This window comes from Diuraphis noxia, unplaced genomic scaffold (assembly GCF_037042655.1).
Source record: "Diuraphis noxia isolate RWA-SAM2 unplaced genomic scaffold, SU_Dnox_SAM2 contig0002, whole genome shotgun sequence".
Lineage (NCBI taxonomy): Eukaryota > Metazoa > Arthropoda > Insecta > Hemiptera > Aphididae > Diuraphis > Diuraphis noxia.
This window is the reverse complement of record NW_028301712.1, coordinates 26,764,218-26,784,795: the sequence shown is the minus strand read 5'-3', so window position 1 is coordinate 26,784,795 and position 20,578 is coordinate 26,764,218. Positions and strand designations below refer to the sequence as shown.

At 28.3% G+C, this 20,578-nt stretch overlaps 1 protein-coding gene and 3 non-coding genes across 7 annotated transcripts in view; 3 read left to right on the top strand and 1 right to left on the bottom strand.

The window, feature by feature from the left end:
* The window catches only part of LOC107165518 (discoidin domain-containing receptor 2-like), a 255,393-nt gene that overhangs the window by 73,450 nt on the left and 161,365 nt on the right, over window positions 1-20,578 (top strand). The window lies entirely within an intron of this gene.
* On the top strand, window positions 6,265-6,338 carry TRNAT-AGU (transfer RNA threonine (anticodon AGU)). Its single transcript has one exon. It is a non-coding gene; the product is annotated as a tRNA-Thr (tRNA).
* On the bottom strand, window positions 9,335-9,408 carry TRNAT-AGU (transfer RNA threonine (anticodon AGU)). The gene has a single exon. It is a non-coding gene; the product is annotated as a tRNA-Thr (tRNA).
* On the top strand, window positions 9,505-9,578 carry TRNAT-AGU (transfer RNA threonine (anticodon AGU)). Its single transcript has one exon. It is a non-coding gene; the product is annotated as a tRNA-Thr (tRNA).

The following is a 20,578-nucleotide window of genomic DNA, read 5'->3' as shown; positions in this document are numbered from 1 at the left end:
ATTTTATCTGCGCATGCGCAGTAAAATAAAAATTTCTTAAATAGGAACCATTATTTTTGACACTGGATTTGGATTGCTCTATTTTTATTGAGCAACTTTGATCTTTATAGTTTGTTGATATCTTCAAAATTGCCATTTTTATGACGGTCGAAAATTTTAAATCTGTTAATTCGTAAAAATCGCAATGATATCGTAATGATATTTTTTTATAAATTCTATGTAATAATAAATACACATTGTAGTTTTAATAAAAATAAATTGTTATAATAATACCTATAAATGTGTAATTAAGATAGAGCGTTGAAAAATGCGATATTTACGAATTAAACTGAATAAGTTATAACAACTAGAATAAATAGGTTAATCAAAAACAAAAAAGAATTGTGGGGGGGATATAATATGATGTTTACCTAACCTTTTTCACACTTCAATACACGGCACTGTGCACTGGCTTTACAATAAACTTACCTAGTACTTACCTAAATAAATATCCACTAAATATATTATATTATACCAAATATATAAATAGGTATGGCTTAGACTTATAAAGATGACATTAGCCATCTTAAGAATTGGGATTTCTTTCAGCAGTTATTAATATTGTTAAATTAAGACTTATGCTTAACACAATAAACAGATACCTACCTACCTACTATTAAACTAACTCTATAATTATAGGTACCTATAAACTAAAATGTGGTGTCCGGAGAACAAGTGTCGCCATCCCCCACTCCGGGGCATGGCAGAAACCTACGGGTGCCCCAATAGAAATTCTGCCAAAACTCTCACCCATCACGTGTAAAACCAACCTACAGTTCCATAAGAACCAACAGTACGTACTACCCCCTTCCCGATGACCTCAGTTGCCGTGGGGTAATTAAAAAAAAAAAAAAAAAAAAAAACTAAAATGTATAATGCAAATAGTAAAACTAAAGGCTAAAAGTCTTGATTATTATAATAATATATTATAAATTCAAAGCTTAATAGCATAACATACCATCATAACACTACACTACTATGAATTTAATGAAATCAAACACACACACATATATATATATATATATACGAATGTAGGTACATCCCGAGTAACAATTTAGGTTCACACACGGTTTACAATCATTTATAAAATAGCGGTGCTGCACTGCGTTCAAATTCCGTTCCAAACACGGTCTAAACAGTAATTTGCATACCAGATTTAACATGGAGTGCACCGAGTTCCACAAAAGTGCAATTTCGGTGTTGGGACGGTTGTAAGGTTCATTTATTGACGGTTCCGGTAAAGTGCAAATTCGGTGTTGGGACGGTTGTAAGGTTCATTTATTGACGGTCCTGGTAAAGTGCAAATTCGGTGTTGGGACGATTGTAAGGTTCATTTCTTGACGGTTGTACAAAAGTTAAAATGTAATGACTAGACTTTGTTTTTTGTTTAATGATAATTCCAATTGTGAGGGGGAGCAAAATTCGTACTCATACCCCTTGTAATTTTTATTTATACCTACTTGGCCCATGTATTAACCAACAACCTTTTTTAACCTTGGCCTTAACACTTTAATATTCATTTTTTTATAATATGATTTCAGTTTTGTGTAACCTCATACTATATACACATATAATATTATATACTTTACTATTATTATAATACCTATATATGTACACTAAAGTCCATCATATTTATTCAAATTTTGATACATAAAATATTATACATCTCTTGTATAGGATTTTATTTATTATACTGTGCATACGTTAGTGATGTTGAATTGCTAATCATAAACCATTACATGTGTAATTTTTTATTTAAATAACAAAATTAAACCGCATAATTTAAATTGAATAAACAATCTATATAATAGAAGTAATTATATTATAATTTTAAAAAATTACATAAATACAAATTATAAAAAGGATAATGTTTAAAATAATATAAGTAACACAATTAATATAAAATTATGCCAACTACTATTTTGAGGATTGCATCTGTAAAGGTGATTTCTGATGTTGAATTGGACGGCAATGTTTTAAAATATTTGATATAATTTCTTTAAATACCTTGAGGTCTTGGGTGGTATTTATCCAACCAGACAGTGATTCTAAAATACATTAATACAAAATAAAATAAATTGTTGATGATTAAAACTCAAATAGGTCAAAATAATGTAAAAGAAACCAAATAATTAGACTACAATATTTATTGTAAATATATATAAACAATATACATATTGAAACCATATTTTTGGATCTAAAAAACAATAATCTGTTGGCAGATGCCACATTATAAGTAGGTAAAATCAGCTTGTAAATGGAAAATAAACATGCTGAAGTCAAAATAAATAAAAGACTATTGATAGAATGATAGAATTAATTTTTTGTTAAATAAATGAAGCATAAATGGTAACAAACAAATAAACAATATTGAAGTGTAAATGATATATTATTATTATTATAATTTAAAGAAATTATGCTATTATCGTAATAATATACAATATACAATTTATAACTTTATTGACAATATAGTATGATTGTATTGGTAATACTGTAGTGCACCTATGTGATATAGCCTAAATATATTTAACTACATATTAATATTATATATAATTTACAGTAGAATCCAGTAGGTATTGGTATTGGGAAAAATGAACTTTTTCGTATTTTAGATATCAGAAAAATAAAAACGATGTTGCACAGTAAATGTTCTCATTATATTGTGTGAAAATTTTTCTTCTTAATTATAACTGTAACCTTCTCGGTTCTTTCCCGCGAAAAACAGTTTTTGTTACATTGTACGTTTGTAAGACGGAGACAACACATACGGGTGTAGCGTCCTCTTAAGATAAATAGGTATAATTATTATATTAAATTAGTACATACCTTATTCCTTTACCTTTAATAGGTAGGTGACAGTACAGTTGACAATTGTATATTTGTAAAGGTAGTGACTAACAATAAAATAATTTTTAAATTTAAACTTTTCAAAACAGTAGACTTGAGGTTATGCCGAAAGCCGTATATCGAGGTACGCCGATGGCCGATACTGCAGACTGCAGTATAAAATGCGTAGTACGATGGCACGATGCAGGCGGACGAACTAGACATCACTAGTCAACTAGCCACGGAGGCACGGAATAATATGACAATAGAAAATTAAACATGTGCACTCGGCCGCTGATTATAAAATATTTATATATAAATTATATATATATATATACACTATCATAATACGAATATAATATATTGGAAATGAGCTATTTTTATTTTGGTTTTGCGTTTGAGACGAGCATCATATTGTTATATATATATTTATATCGTGTTATCATGGCTATTGTTATGTTATAATTGGCGAGAATTGACTGTTTGTTTTTGTGATTTTAAACGCGAGCAGCTCGTCCAGGCGTCCCCAACGTAATAATAACAATATAACATGATATTAATTATAAACACCGACTTCTTAAACCGAATCTTAAAATCGAGACCGTGTCTAAAAAACGGCTTTCGTCATCAATGTGTTTTAATTTTTTAAAAGGATGTCAGCGCACTATTTATTTTCTCTCTCTGGCCCACGCGTAACATAGACAAAACGCATTTACGCAGAATCTTTTTTTCTATATTTTTTAGTAATCTTAGAGTAAAATCACCCATTACAAAAAAGATAGATAATAATATTTTTGAGGGAATGACATATCGATTTTATATTTTATAGTTATTTGACTTTGTATTTGACTTTCAAAATAAAATAATGTTGTAAATTTAAACGATGTTTAAATTGTTTTGAGACCATATTTTGACAAATCGATATGTCATGCCATCAAAAATATTATTTTCTATCTTTTTTGTAATAGGTGTTTTTACTCTAAGATTACTTAAAATCATCGAAAAAATGATTCTGCGTAAATGCTTTTTGTCTATGTTGCGCGTGGACCAGAGAGAGAAAACAAATAGTGCGCTGACATCCTCTTAATGCTAAATTCTCGTTAGTACTTATTAGTAAGTTATTAATACGTTATTAATTTATTATGTTTTATGTATATTATGTATAATAAATACAATAGTATGTTTAAATATAGACAATAGTTTATACATATAGACTCTAACAGTCTATAATACACAATTTAGTCAATTGAACCGTCGAGACACGGTTCAGTCTATTGCACGGACCTAACACTAAAATATTATTTCACTCGGTTAACAATCTCTTCGTGAACGGTCCAGACACGGTTCAGTCGATCGAACGGACCTAACACCAAAATATAATTTCACTCGGTTAATCATTTGATTTGTGAACGGTCCAGGCACGGTTCAGTCGATCGAACGGACCAGACACCAAACAAAGTTTAAAAACAGTTCAAAATAAAATTAGCACTCTCCATGCACCCATCGGTCAATTTAACCGACCTCACACCCTGAAATTGTTACTCGGGATACGATGGGGCTTATAGACTTAGAAACTACTGAACTAATTAACACCAAACTTTGAACACATATTCCTTATTTCTTTGAGACTCCTTGTTAGAGCTTCGGTTTAAACCTTTATATTATGTCGGCGAGGGTGGTGAGGATTACACGAATCAAACATGAATTTCGGTTAAATATTTTTTTGTTTGTCTATTGGTTATTGTTACTATAATTGTATGTTTGAGCTTTTAAACTAAAAAACTATTCAGTCGATTTCAGAAATTCTTTTGAAATATCAGTAAACTTTAATGTATAGCTAGAAACATATTATAAAATATACCGAGTGAGTGCCTCACTATTGAGTGATATGCTCAATGTTCATATTAGTCATATTCAATCCGCCACAAGCGGACGACCAACTCCGCCAAATAAGTTCACAAAGCGAAGTACACCGATGCCAATTTGTTGGTGAACTTTACTGATGTACTGATGTTAATTTAAACCTAAATACTGCTACACCGATGTAGCGCCGTACTTTGTAGGTTATATTTTTTATATTATTTCATTCATTTTTCTCGGTCAAAGTATGGTTATGAAGCTAGTTATTACTATAAATTATAAATTATGATATACCCCCTCATGAAGTTTTAGTGGTCCTATAGTCGATAAATACATATAACTTATACCTTAATTACTATAACGTAGTTTATTATCTAACTATTTACATTTTACAATCATACAATAATAATAGGAGTTACGCAGATATCTGCAGCTATTCCGGCTAGGTATCCACTAATTAATAAAGACGCTAATAATTCAGAGCCGTGGGATTTATTTATTTTTTGGTGAGGGGGATATCTCAACCCCCTCCATCAAACGAAAACACCAGGTTGTTGTTTTATAATTTTATCTATATTCTCTATATTTAATATTTATCATAACAAATATAACTTGTGAAAATAAATACTAATATAATATGGTAGTAAACTATTAAACGATTGTTATTATTATACCTAAACGTTAAAGTATTTTTGACATAAATAATTGTAATAATAGTGCCTCACTGTATAATATTAAAGTCGGCAAGGCAATCAGCTGCATTGAATTATTGGAAGTCTTTCTGGTAGGTATTAATCTTAATCAGTTGTTGGATTCATTTTGCACTGTGCTTGATCTAAAAATAAACCTAAATTGTTAAATTCGTTTAAATATTAATAGTAACCAATTTCGGGCCAATATTATGGTATAGAATAATAGTATAGAGTTTTAAGTTTTGAGTTTTTGACTCAGTTTTAAAGATTTTAATACAGATATAAAGAATCAATGGATAATTTAATGGTGCAGTATCTTTTTCAACTTAGGTATTTTGGAATAATAAATTATGAAATTTGCATGATATTACTATATAGTAGTAATAGTTATTACTCAGTACTCTATTTAGTATTATAACAATTCAAGTTTCTTATAATAATTTTAGGTAAGTAATATAAATTTTATTGGCCCGACAAATATTAAAAATTAAAATTTTATATTTATTCTTATGAAATATTATAAGAATCTTGAGCTGTTATAATACAAAATATATAGAGTTATCACACCTACTCGATGTAAAAATAATTTAATAAATTACCATAAACAAATTAACAACGAATTTATAAGTTAACATTTATTAGATATTTATACATATTACTTACCTATGTCCTATTTATTTATGTACTAAATTATATTGTTACCTACTTTTATATAGACGTTTTAGCTATTAATTAACTAGATAAGTAAATACTTTCTGAACATCATATTATAATCTTTAATAGGTATTTCATGAATACATAGACTTAGCTTTGTTAATGTTGCTCGATTTTCGAGGCCGTTGCCAACGGCGCCGTGGCTTAGTTGGTTAAAGCGCCTGTCTAGTAAACAGGAGATCGGGAGTTCGAATCTCCCCGGAGCCTTGTTGAGATTGCGTTGATACCTCAGCAAATTTTTTGCACTTTTTTTCAATTTTTTTTTTCTCTTAACTTATATTCTTTTAACTCAACATCTAGAAAAATTATTAAAACGCATTAATGCATTTGAAAAAAAAATTACACTCATATTATGATTGTCACACATAAATTATTCGATAGTATAATAATTAAAATGTATAAGTTATTCTGAAAGAAATTTGGTTATATTGCAAATTATAATACATATTATTACATTAATTTTATTATTAAGAGTTGTACGGGAGTGATAATATCGGTAACAGATTTTTATTTTGTTTTAGTTTAAACAGTTTTTTGATTCAATCTGTTACAAAATAATAGAATATTAAGAACAATAATTGATGCATTTAGAAAGAAGAAAATAAATAAATTACAGATGAAATATATTTTACGGGCCTCCAGTGGAGGTACTTAGGTACAAGTATAAGACTGCATTAAATGGTTTAAAACATAAATTGTATAAATATTATTCTTTTAAAAAAAAAAATACATAATGCTATATTTCTAGTATATACGTTAGTCTGAAAATGTATTTAGAAATGTGTTAATTATTAGATTGATTTTATAAAATGTAGTACTTTTTTCACAGTGGTAGCTCCAATGACATGGTCTGGGAGGGGGGAACTAATATTTATAATTTTCAGAAAATGTTCGGTATATTATATTTTTTTTTTTTTGTAATTTCGTTTATAACAATAAACAATTAATAACTAACTTTTTAATGGACTTTGCCTATGCAGCCCCCTCAACCCTTATTCTCCTACTGGAGTCGTTCCCCTTTCATCACTAAAATAATATATTAATATTACAAATCTATAGATAAATAAGTTTTGAGTGTAGGAGATAACTGGCAACTGCATAGATGTCATTGAGTAGGTGTATTATATCATTGTATTTGATGTGTCAAATTTGAATTCAGTGATAAATCATTGCACAACAATAAAGCTTCTGTTTCCAAATAAATATTTTATAATTTATTTAAATTTCTATTTTTGATTTCCAATAACTTTGAAAATATAATGATCCTATAAATCTATACAATCAATATTTTCTCTAAGTTATAAGAGAAAAGATGGGTTTTCCTTTAAAACATAACATTTTACCAAATTTTAAATCTCAATCATTGCACGGTGCAACATCAATAATTGTTTATTATAAAAACTAATTTTGAATTCTAATAAGAATAACTTTCGAGGATATCTTTATTTGTTTCCAAGTCCCCTAGATAATACTATTAAAAATTATATGTGCCTATTTTTAATTACAAATTACTAAGTTAGTTTGAATGTCTGCATTTTAGTTCTAATTTGCAAATAATTCATCAAATTTAACCAGGTATTCCAGTACCCTCGAAATGGAAGATAGAAGCATTTAAGTACCTACCTAAAGTGTTTTTATTATAAAAAAAACTAATACGTTAATTGCAGTCTCGCTTAGAATTTATAGTAAAATATCAATATGGAATAAAATACCGCAGGGAACTGAGAAAACAACGCCGACGCGAGATAATAATGATAATATCATTGTTATTATCTATTCTTCATCGTGTTCAAAACATATTTTGTGAAACGCCGATATACAGTATTACCAACGTTAGGTGTCTCGATCTTATAGCCTGCAGCCTGCAGCTGCTGTAGTTGCTCCGCGGGTATAGATAGTAGTGATAGTACTATCAGCTCCTTTTATGTTTCTTAAGTTTCTTTCATGGACTGGTTTCGTTTTAGCTCAATTTCAACTTGTCTGTAATAATATGATAATTAATAAATATTAAATAATGATCATTAATCGGAGCTACCGCTACCTCTATCAGAATATATTGTAACATTTTCGAAAATAAATGGAGCTACTTGGTTAGAATCATTCTGACGCCTTAATTTATAGTAATAATTTAATTTTAAGATGTTTTTATCTGTTTCAGGTTAATTTGCCTAACCATTAATTTATGGATCATTATTAAATCAAATCATGGTAATGTCATTAATGACAAAATACACTAATACACATACACTACCTACATGCCATATTATTATTAATTAAGTTCCTAATTTATAACAGTTTACAATATTATATGATTGGATTTAAAAACGAATATTAGGTTATGGTCCATGAATATCGTTGTTTTGGATTCTAAACGGAGTACGGACTACGGAGTGATGAATTAAATGCTTCAATCTTCAACTTCAATATCTTTTCTAATTGGTCACTTTGATGAGTCAAAAGTAAAAAGTTTCCAAACATTTTGTTGTTAATTATTGCACAATACACAAACGGATAAATATTAAAGTTAAACAAAAATTAGCACGCAAAGTTTTTGACAAAATTGATTTTTTTATTTTGTTTAATTCATAAACCCATAATCGTCGATTTTTGAAATTTTCATCAAATGTTAAAATAAACATTTTTATGCATGCAATAATGTTTAAAATATTATCCTGACGGTTTATGAAATTCGTCAAAATCGTAAAATTTTTCAAACTATCTTGTCATTAACATTTTTATAAAACATTAGCTGTATTGTATTCATATAGGTATTTGGTTTGGAAGTTCAATACAAAATTCCACAAATGTTTTTCTTATTAAACTATATTTTTTATAGTGTATGAGACATTAATATATATTTTCAATTTTGAGGAATTATATAGGATCACGTGGAAAGTAACGGTTTTAACTATTTTTAACATAATTAATATATATTATAAAGGTGGTATATAAATTATAAATCTTATATTATAATGAATTTTATATTTTACAACGTAAATATAGGTAGGTACGCAATAACGTTTTTAAATTAATTTTAAGCTATTGCCTATATTTATGTCGCAATACTAATAGTAAAATAATTTTATAAATTAATAATAAAAAAAATATACTTTTCGTCCATTACAATGAGATGATGCAATTACTACAAACTATTGGAGGTAGAGCATGAACTACGGCTGAAAAATTCGTGAAAAAAATGCAAAAGGCTCCGGGGAGATTCGAACTCCCGATCTCCTGTTTACTAGACAGGCGCTTTAACCAACTAAGCCACGGCGCCGATGTATCAAATAGACGAAATTTTAACAACAAAAAGTGGGGAAAGTAGGTTTCCTGCCCACTTTTTAATGTTGATATTTCGTCGTGTGTCTACACCGGCGCCGTGGCTTAGTTGGTTAAAGCGCCTGTCTAGTAAACAGGAGATCGGGAGTTCGAATCTCCCCGGAGCCTTTTGCATTTTTTTCACGATTTTTATTTATTCTTATTATAAAAAAAATGACAGCTCTTATAAATATACATTTTTTTCTCAAATCCTTACCATTCCTTTTTTTTTTACGTCTGTCTATATATAACTGTTGTATATTATTATGTTCAATGCACATTTATGTAAGTTCCGCACGGGGACCAATATAATATATAATATTATTATTTCCATATAAGAGTATTATTTTATATTTTTATATGGATCCGCATTGTAATATCGTATGTCACCTTATTGAATACGATGACGGCTATAATAACATATATTAGCATAATCAAAAATGTATACTTACTGTCGTATTAAAAAATGACTTTTTATAACATAACCTAATATATTTAATATGAACATTTTTAATGTATGCAATATATTTACAATGTACTTCTGATTTCGATAAATAATACATACTCCGATAAAACTGAAAATTAGAATAAAATAAAAAATAAAAATATTACAGCATATGAAATAATTATTTTATTATTTAAATAAATATTCATTAATTATAAATTAAAAATAAAATAAAAACGTTCACGTCCATGGAATTGTTTTGTTTATTACACGTTGTGTAGTATACGTAGGTACTATTGGATTTATAATTTTTATATTTTGTTCGTTTTTTAGAATTCTTTAAAAAATCATTAGAAGATAGTGTAGGGGTGGCGTTTGTCTCATTTTTAACAATTTTTATTTATAGTAATTTATTAAGAGGACGTAACACTGGCATTCAGTGTCTCTGTCTTAAAAGTGCGTAACATAACAAATTTAAGCTCAGCACATCAAGTGTAACTTGGTTAGCTTAAAAATTAGAATAAATCGACCTATTATGAATCTTGATGGTAAAAACGTCATCTGTGTTTGTATGTTAGTTTTCAACGATATTTGAATTTTTAAGTGAGTTATAAGGATTTTTAATTCACACTATATTATTTAATTGCTAGAAAATTGAATTATCGTAAAAAACTCTCATACAAACATAGCTGATAATGTTCTTATCATCAAATTTCATGATAGGTTCGATTCACTCTAATTTTTAAGCTAATCAAGTTACACGTGATTTGCTGAGATTATAAATTTGGTAAGTTATTACACACTTTTAAGACGAAGACAACGAACGTCAGTGTTACGTCCTCTTAATATGACAACCTTAGATGCAAATAAGAGGGAGAGGCTTAAGGAGTATTATCATCCCCCATTTAAAAATTAGAACCCTCAAATAATGTTCGTGATTATGTATCAAATAATTCTTCTTACAAAAAAAAAACAAAACGAGAAAATGCATACCTTAAGCGCCCTTAGTTTTAGATTCTGAGCGGAGCGATGAATTGTATTGAATTTTCGTGATTTTTACATAATATAAATCACGAAAATTCACAAATTATTTTTAGCTAGAAATTTATAAAAAATTTTCCTTTTATATCTAAGATTTGAAAATGTAATACATGGCTCCTATCATATTTTTACAATAGCAGTTGAAAAATAAAAGAAATGCTTAGTCACAATTTTTTTTACAAGCATTCAAAGTTTGAATTTTAGACAACATACCTACGTAAAAATCACGAAAGTTCATAAATTATTTTATGCTAGAAATTCATTAAAAAATTTCCTTTTATATCTTAGAATTTAAAATTTTATATAAGGCTCCTAACATATTTTTACAATAGCAGGTGAAAAATAAAAGAAATATATTAGCACAATTTTTTTTTTACAAGCATTCAAAGTTTGAATTTTGACAACATGTGTAAAAATCACGAAAATTCGCAAATCATTTTAAACTAGAAATTCATAAAAAATTTTATTTTTTAACCTAAGATTTGAAAATTTTTAATAATCTATAATATATTCTAGACAGATAAACCGTCTTCGCTCAGAATCGTTTTTCGTATACAATGATATAATATCATTGGATTCAAATTTAATTCCATCCATTACAGTAACCCACGTCTTGTAACCTACTGTACAGCAGAGCAACATCCATGACTTACCGGCCTTTTTTTTATTGAAATTGTGCCTATGATGATAACATTTAGGAAGACTGATGTTACACAATACACTATGATAATAATAATAATAATATTATTTATTACCTATATTCTGATACTAATTGTTTTTCTTATCAAAGAACATATTATTGAATTATTTTAACAAAGTAACGTGAAAATAATATAACATTTTGTTTGAACATCAAGCATGGGTGCAATGATGAGATATTATTTATTTAATATTAATGTCTACCAGGAGTGTCGCAGCAAGTGGGCGGCTTCTTCGCCAAATCTATCTGTCAGTAATCTTCTTACAACACTTAAGCTTATAATACAAAATGCGTATTGAAATATTTATATATTATATGATATTATGTATTGTAGATGAATGCTAAACGGGGTGTAATCTCTTGGTAATGTGGTAAACATTCGATTAGCATAATACATAGACGTAAACGTTTTTCGTGTGAGACAAAACCGTACGGGTGTTGTATATTTATATAATATTAAGTGATTTTGATTTTATTTATGTAACAGCCAATTATAGTAATATTGTATTATATTTATATATAAATGGTATACTTATCGTCTTTTGCGTACTTTCAAAGTTCATCAGTAATCAGTTCGCAAGTGGACGAAAACACGCGAAACATGCGATCGCAAGAGCGGATCACGCGAGGGAAAGCCATCAATCAAGATAGGTATGCTAATAAACTTGAGGATTTCGTTAAGGTTAGGTTAAGTGTATGTACTATACATAGGCACGACACCAGATCGTATAGGTACCTACTAAGAAAACGTGTTTAAAGGTTTTAAACACGAGATGAGTATCTATATAGTTATTACTTATTACTATAGTTAGCTCTTAATTTGCTTTAATATATAATATCTGAATAATCGTACCGAGTGCAAAAAAATTTAAAATTTAAAATTTATTCATAACAAACCTGATCGACTCTCCATTTTTGCTATCCATAGGTAACTAATAAATTTTAAAGTCATTTTGCATAACTATATGGTATAAATCTCGGTTTAAAAATATATTCTATAATACTCCTATGATCCAACTCAAAGTATATTTAATATTTATAATAAGAGCTACTGTATGAATTATATTATTTTAATTGCCACTTGCCAATCACCTTCTTTAATAATTACTGTTGATTTTAATAATCCGTTATTTTTTTTTTTTTTTATTTTTTTCTAAAGGGGAATCCGTGGCAACATCGGTCATCGGGTGTGGGTAGGTACGGTAGGGGTTATTTTTCTGTATTTGTTTGTAGGTTTTTAAGTGGGTAGGGTTGTAACACGTGTTTGTATATGTGTGGCAAGGATATGTTGCAGAAAATCCCGAGTGATCACCCATCCGGGAGCTAGCAACTGCGGCCGGTACGTACGCTTAGTGCGTTTCCGCAGATTGAGCGTACGACCGCGCCTCACCAAGCCACAATTCGTTATTTATTCGATTGTATTTATAAGGTAGGTAATTTGTTTAATTTTTATATGTACTGTCTACTCTAATGTTATGACTGAAAAAAGAAAAATGCGTATATTTTATAATAAATAAATAATAATAATATACTATATATGTATACACAAAAGTTTTAATTTGTTGATGTTGTAAACGTAGAAAATGTAAAACAATATTATCCTCGGTCGGTATAATATTTTGTTGTAAAATGTACATTAAATCACTTAATTAACCTCTTGACAATGCATTTTTACGACATCATATTCAAAACATAACTATTTTACTTTTAATTAAAAAAATTATTAGGTAGGTACCTATTTATATATGACTGTGAATAAAAATGTATACAAATATATATTTTGTTGAGGTTATGAAAGGCATAATCTACATCAAGATAACTAGGCTAAATAATAATATTTTATGCATTACTATTTATAATATTTAATTTCCTTTACTATTAATATAATCTAATTAATTCGGAAGTACCTAATAAAAAAATTCAACACCATTATTTATTTATTTTGGTTTCAGAAATTTATATTAAATATATTCATTATATGTATTTATCAATTTTTAATACCCACATTTTACAGAAAATTGTAGGTTTTATTAAAATTAATATCTTATGGATTTATTTATAATTTTAATTAATACAATTTACGAAGATGCGATCGTTTACTAAATTTTAGTTTAACAATTTGTCATAATAAATTATTGTTTTCAAAATAAGTAATTTGAAATCTATAGAATTAGAAAAATGGGTAGAAAATAGAATGTAGACAGTTGTAAGATCCTTTAGTTAAATGTAATTGGCAACGTTTAAACCCAGAATATGGTTACGACCTACACACCTACCTGCCAAAGTACTTGATATTGAATTTTATCATTCGTTTGGATTTTTTCCCCTGCCTTTTCACGTAACCCTCTTCTAATTCTCTTATTGGTTTTATTTATTCTGGAACACTCAACAAATATATTTTTAGAAGCTGGAGTACAATAATATTGAATAGAGGATGATTGTTTCTGGGATTTTTTTATTATTTTTTTGCTCTCGTTCAACAACCTGTAGGAACCTGGATCCCTCTCAAGGTGTATTTATTATATTACCTATAATATAGCAATATCACCTAGCTGAAAATAAATTTTAAGTTAAAATGCATAATAGGATCATAAGGATGGCTTTTCCTCTTTCTCTCTTTACATAGGTATACATATATTTAAAATTTCAGTGTAGTACATCACACGCGACAGCTTATTTATTATCGGATGACTGATCTACGCGTAAGTTTCCCCCGAGTCGATTATATTCGAGACGAATGCTATACCTATAATATTACCTCATTTCCCGTAGAAAAAAAACCGATGGCAATTTTAAATCTGAATTGGTAATGTTATGTAGCCGGGGAACGAAGGAATACGAAACGGACATGACACGTATACGCTCTTTGAAAGACCACGGCGCGTTATAAATTGAAAATGAAAAGGCAAATACAACAAATTTATCGTCGGTAGTCATCTGTGTAAACGTAATATGAAATCTTTGGCCCCGTTGTCTTTGATAATATACCATATTTTATTAAGCCCATAATATGTGTAGTGCAAGGAAAAAAGCGACGATCCACGTGGTATAATCGCGGCCATATTATATTCCAATGTTTTATGATTATTACATATTACAATTGATACCTATACTCTATTCGGAATAAGATCGTACCTCGGCGGCTGACTTCTGCGCATGGGCGTGGCTTCGTTCCGCAGTGCTAGTCTCCGTTGTTTGACTAGGGGGGATGCGTCTGACCGTTGTGGACGAAAACTGGTCGCCGCCGAGATACGAACTCATTCCGAATAGGATATTGGTACATGTAGGTATAATAGTATAATTTAATAGACCATTAGGAGTAACAATAAAAAGTTATTTTATAATTTGTATACATATTATCTTTAAAACGATGATTAATAATAATCATTTAATGTAATTAATTTTAATGTGTTACAAAATGACTACATAATATTAAACCTAAGTAGTATATACTATAATAACGTACTAATTATGTAATAGTACCTAATATGAATAATTTCCGGGGCTTATTAAATTATTACGATGTACCTACTTAAATATTGTTGAAAAACACGTTTATTGGAAAACACGAGTTTAATTGAACGATAAATACGAATATTAAAACTGCTGTAAAAAATTATAATAACACAAATAAATACGAATGCTGTATGAAATGATTTGATTGATTTTAACTTTGACGAATAACACACTGTCAACATAATAATTATTAATATTATCATACATTATAAAATCTATACAAATCATCTCATGATTTTATACCACGACTCGTAGAAGGGTATATGAGTTCAATAAAGGATAACAGGATATTATTATTATGAATATAATATAATATGTCATGTCTCTAATTTCGTACGATAATAAAATTAACTTATACGTCAGTTGACTAACAACACAAAGAATATTGGCTTGGCGTATACCGAGGCGGGTGCGTATGTGTAGTGTGTACAAATGTGTCCAAAGAAACGTCTGCCGGTGTACATGTATATTGTATACATATCGTTAACAAAACCAACAATGTCTTATATTTTATTTTTTTCCACCCTCTTGCTCATTCCTTTACACAATGTGTAGATTGCAAAACACGCCATATATACCACTCCGCCCCTTGGGAAATCGTCCCAAAGGCTAGGCACTTGTTTACACAGTACAATAATATATTATTATATATATACCTATATATATATATAAAAAAAAGGAAAATGTCACTACGATATTTTTGGTTAATACGGTCAATATTGTTCATAATAATAATTGATCCGATTAGTTGTATCTTTAAACGGAAAAATAAATAATAAAAAGGTGAAGTTGACGAATTTGTTGATTTGATCAATAATTATATAGCAATATTACGACGGTAATTTATAGGACGTGTAGGTACTCATATCTCATCTATACTACTTAGATCCGTGTGTATACTGACGATTTATTAATTATATTGCAGTAGTTATTAATAGTGCAAAATGTATAAATATTAAATAAAGATTTGCTTGCGGAAATAAAAAACTTGTTCACATTAGTTAATCAATTATTACCTATTGGCTACTAATAATGTATTGTATTTTCAATTTTAATTCTAAGCCTTATGTTATAGGTATAATTGAATTTAGTTGAAGTGAATTTTATGGATTATACTTTTCTACTCACTTTTAATTTTTTAACGTGTCTTACTGTAATATTTACATATCATTTCTAAAGTCGTGATTTATAAAAACAAAATGACTACACTAATAGAATCGGTTTGAAAAATGGCTTTTAAATTTTAATTGAACATTTTTCAATGAAAATGTTTGTGACATAATAGAAAATGAAAATATGTCATCATATAGAAATATTATGATTTGTTTCGCCCAGATGTGTTTATTTAATTCAGTTTAGAGGGATTTATTTTCGCATATATTTCGCTTACAGATTTTCTCTGACGTCCTATGCATGTAAAAAAAAAACGTTATAATAATAAATGCATCCTCTCCTCCTATATAAACAATGAAATACTGAGCACTCACAGTGACGCAAAAGCGTATGAAATGCGTTTTCCAATCCAATCGACAGCTCGTCATTCCAATATTTATTTGATAAACACTACCGGAAATTCCGACGAAAAGCACTCGAATGTGAAACCATAAATAAACAGTTTTTAGCGTCGCTAAAAGAGAAATATTATCTGACGTTTCTATTAGTAGGTATTTTATTATATTATATCATACAAATATATATTTTTTAAATAGTTTAAGTTTATTGTAATAATACTAAAGAAGGTATAAAAATAATAAATTAGGTAGGTATTTTTTTATGCTTACAATTTATATTTTTATAATAATTATTGCCGATATCTATACCTATTTTGCATTGTAAACCCTTTTGGTGGCTAACACTGTTTTCACTTGTTTTTTATTTTATTTAATTAAATAATTTTACTGTCAAATACAAACACCCAAATATCATAAATCGAAAAGCATTATAAATTTATACTATATTTGTTTTTTTAACATAGAATATAAACAAAAAACTGAAATCAAACTAAACTACGTGTTACTCTTTCAATATTTTGTTTATTAAATCGTTTTTATTCGACATCATATGTTTTTTTTTCATATTTCAACTCGTTAAAATTTATGTGAGTGCATTTAGGCATAGATGTATTATATTTATATCAAATGGAAAGTTATAATTTTTTTTTTTTAATTTTGTGTACCTACATGATGTCTACCAGTATAATAATTGTTAAATGAATATTTATCTCGCATAACAAAGTATTTGAGTTATTAGTTATTACTAGGGTTCGGAAGTTATAGAAGCAAACAAAGGCAAAATATGCAAGAAAAAATTATAAAATATGCATGAAAAAATCCGAAATATGCATAAAAAATGTATTTATTGATTAAAAGTGTGTTAATTATTTATTAATATACACGAAAAAAATTCTAAAACATTTATTTAAAAATTGTATTATTTAACTCTTATACATAAAAATAATAAAAAATATGGCGCGTTACCGGTTTGGCGTTTGAAATTTTATTGAACTGAAAAAATGTAACATTATTTAAAATAAATTGCTTAAGAATGAAAAAAAAATAATTTTTGTAGAAAATATTAAATATACAAAAATCAAAGAAAAAATATGTAATATGCACTTTTACTCAGTTAAAGTTAAAGGTGATATTATAATATTGTCTTTCGCAAAGCAAACAGTTGTTGGAAGAATCATGATACTTCGAAGAGAAAACACTTTAACAATTTTAATAAGACCACGTGCGTATAAATCACTGACGCACCATCGTTTATGCTCGCGGAACATTTTCCATATTTCCATCCCGCTGTTGCAAGAATATTGCTGTGTTACGTACCTACTGAATTGCACACTTCCATTATATTCCCCGAAACACAGGTTTAATCTTATCCGTATAATAATATTCACAAATTTTTTGTTCGTAGGTAGTATTGATTGGACTTTTTAATTATTATTTTTTTTGATTACGTACCCTATAGGTATTTTACATTATATTGAATTTTGAATTAATATTTGTTTTATGTTATATATATAATTTTCTCTTTTTTATACATACTTTATTATTTTTATTTTGAATGTACTCGTCTTTTCAGTATTGAATATAACATGATTATACTATACATGGATGTACAACATTTATACCTATATCATGTTTTTTATAAAAAAAAGAATAATTGGAATTTTTTTAAATTCTATATCAGATCTATGCCAATGGCTAATAACGATTATGTGCTGCAGTAATGTTCACATCATCGTTCAGAAAGTAGTTAGCTGTGCGTGTATGATTTCACATGCACAGGTGCATTAATAATAGGATCCAATATTAATATGTAATGGAATCTGTAGATAAACTACATTGTAGTATTGTGAAAACGAAATATTTGAGTCCAAGAGTTTTCATTTGTCTTTGGGACACATACCTATAGAAATCCCTGAAGTATTTCTGTATAATGTATATATATGTGCGCCTACATATCACATTAGGATTTGCTAACCTCTTTCCTCCCGAACATTTAGTTATCTTTTCTGGACCTCTGCTTTAGGTGGGTAATCCACCGTTTTACAATCACCGGAAAACAAAAGCTTTCTCTCTCTCTCTCTCTTTCATCATTTATACTCAGTTTCCTCGGAAGGTCCCCGAGGTATTTTCCAAGGTAACCGAATTCGTTTCCCATACAGCTCGGGAGCTACTGGTATTAACGGCCTTTAAAGTGCGCCAGTGTCCCATGGCTTATTTCATTAGTGTATTTACCTTGTTTTCTCCCGTCTCCCACCCCTCCACTCTCATTTTCTGCGTGTAACCTCTTCCACCGACGAACAAAACGCAGTGCCACGTTGGTAGGGTTCGGCAATCGGATTATCGTGTTCTTCTCGTTTTGTCTTCCGCGCGTCACTTGACAGTCGACCCATCTTATCTGTTTACTCACCCTTACACTTTCCAACGAAAAATAGGGTAATTATAAACGTCGACGTAGGTTCTCGGGTTGGATTACGCTCACTTAAAACATTTGCAGAAACTCGTCAAGAAAACTTGACAAAATGTAATAAACTTAACCAGTATAATTCGGGTTAGAACATATTATTACTGTTGTATTTATCTTTGTTCTCATCGCGTTATTTGTTGCTATATTCACAAGATCAAAACTTTTAAAATTATAAATGAGAAGTTCAACATTTGAATGCAAAAGTTCATTGAACGTAAAAAAAAAAAGTATCATATAGTTGTCGTTTAATGTCGTTTGTTCTTTCTAATTGGAATATTTTAACTCAGTTTAATAGGTCATATAGCTAAATAGGTGCTATCTCGAATCTAATCAACATTTTTTATTGAAAATATTGCAATATTGTACATGTTGCAAAAGTGTAATATTTAAACAACTGATATCATACTTACACGTTTTTTTATTCTTGCACATCGTATATTCTAAACAGCTTTTAGAGGATATATATATATGAATGTTGAAACACTTCAAATTTTCAATTTTGATATGCTGTTGTTTAATATGTTGTTAACCTAAAAGTTTCAAACAACGAACTTTATAATGGATAGAGTTTAGATTATATTCAATTGATGGACCTAAATGGTATTTTAATATTGACTTTGAATTAAAAAAATTAATGATTATTAAAAAATAATTAATAAAACTACAAACATTGAATTTGAAAAATCAATTTAGTATAATATGGAATATGCTTTTACGTGTTTTAATGGAAAATAACATTCGTTGAGATTATTATTTTTTTATATTACTACGTACCTATTGTGTATTATGTTTAGTACCTACCTATTATTTTTATTCAATTTTATCATTACTGAAGTTTAAGTATACGTTTGAATTTATCTAAACGTATATTATTTTTAAATTTGTTATTTTGGAAAATAAAACTTACAGTGATTTGCATATAGATATTAATTGTTTTAGATTTCCTGTTAATCTTAAGTTAGCATTTTCTTTTTTTATATTACGTCATTAAGTTTTCTCTAGATCTTTATGCTTCACTTGTAATTCATTCATCGTGTCTATAATTTCATATTTGATGTAACGTTATTAAGCTTTTCAAAAGTTTTGGTTACCGACTTGTTTATTTAACATAATCTTTCAATTAATTACTTGAAAATATTTTATTGATTTATTTTTATTTTTATTTATTTTTATTGATCGTTTACAACTTCGGCAACAAAGGCCATTAGTTATTTTATTTTTTACATTACGTTTGCTTACATGTTTAGATTTGGTTATAAATATTGGTTTGCTTGAGGAAGTTAATTAAATCTGCGTTGAGTTGGTGATTGGCTCCAAGGGCTGCATCGAGGTTGTGTGTATTTTTATTTTGTTATGATAACTATTAAAATCATCAATTTTATAACATTAAGTTAAAACGTTTTCTACAATAATATTTACCTACTTATCGATAAAATAGCTGTACGCTTACCT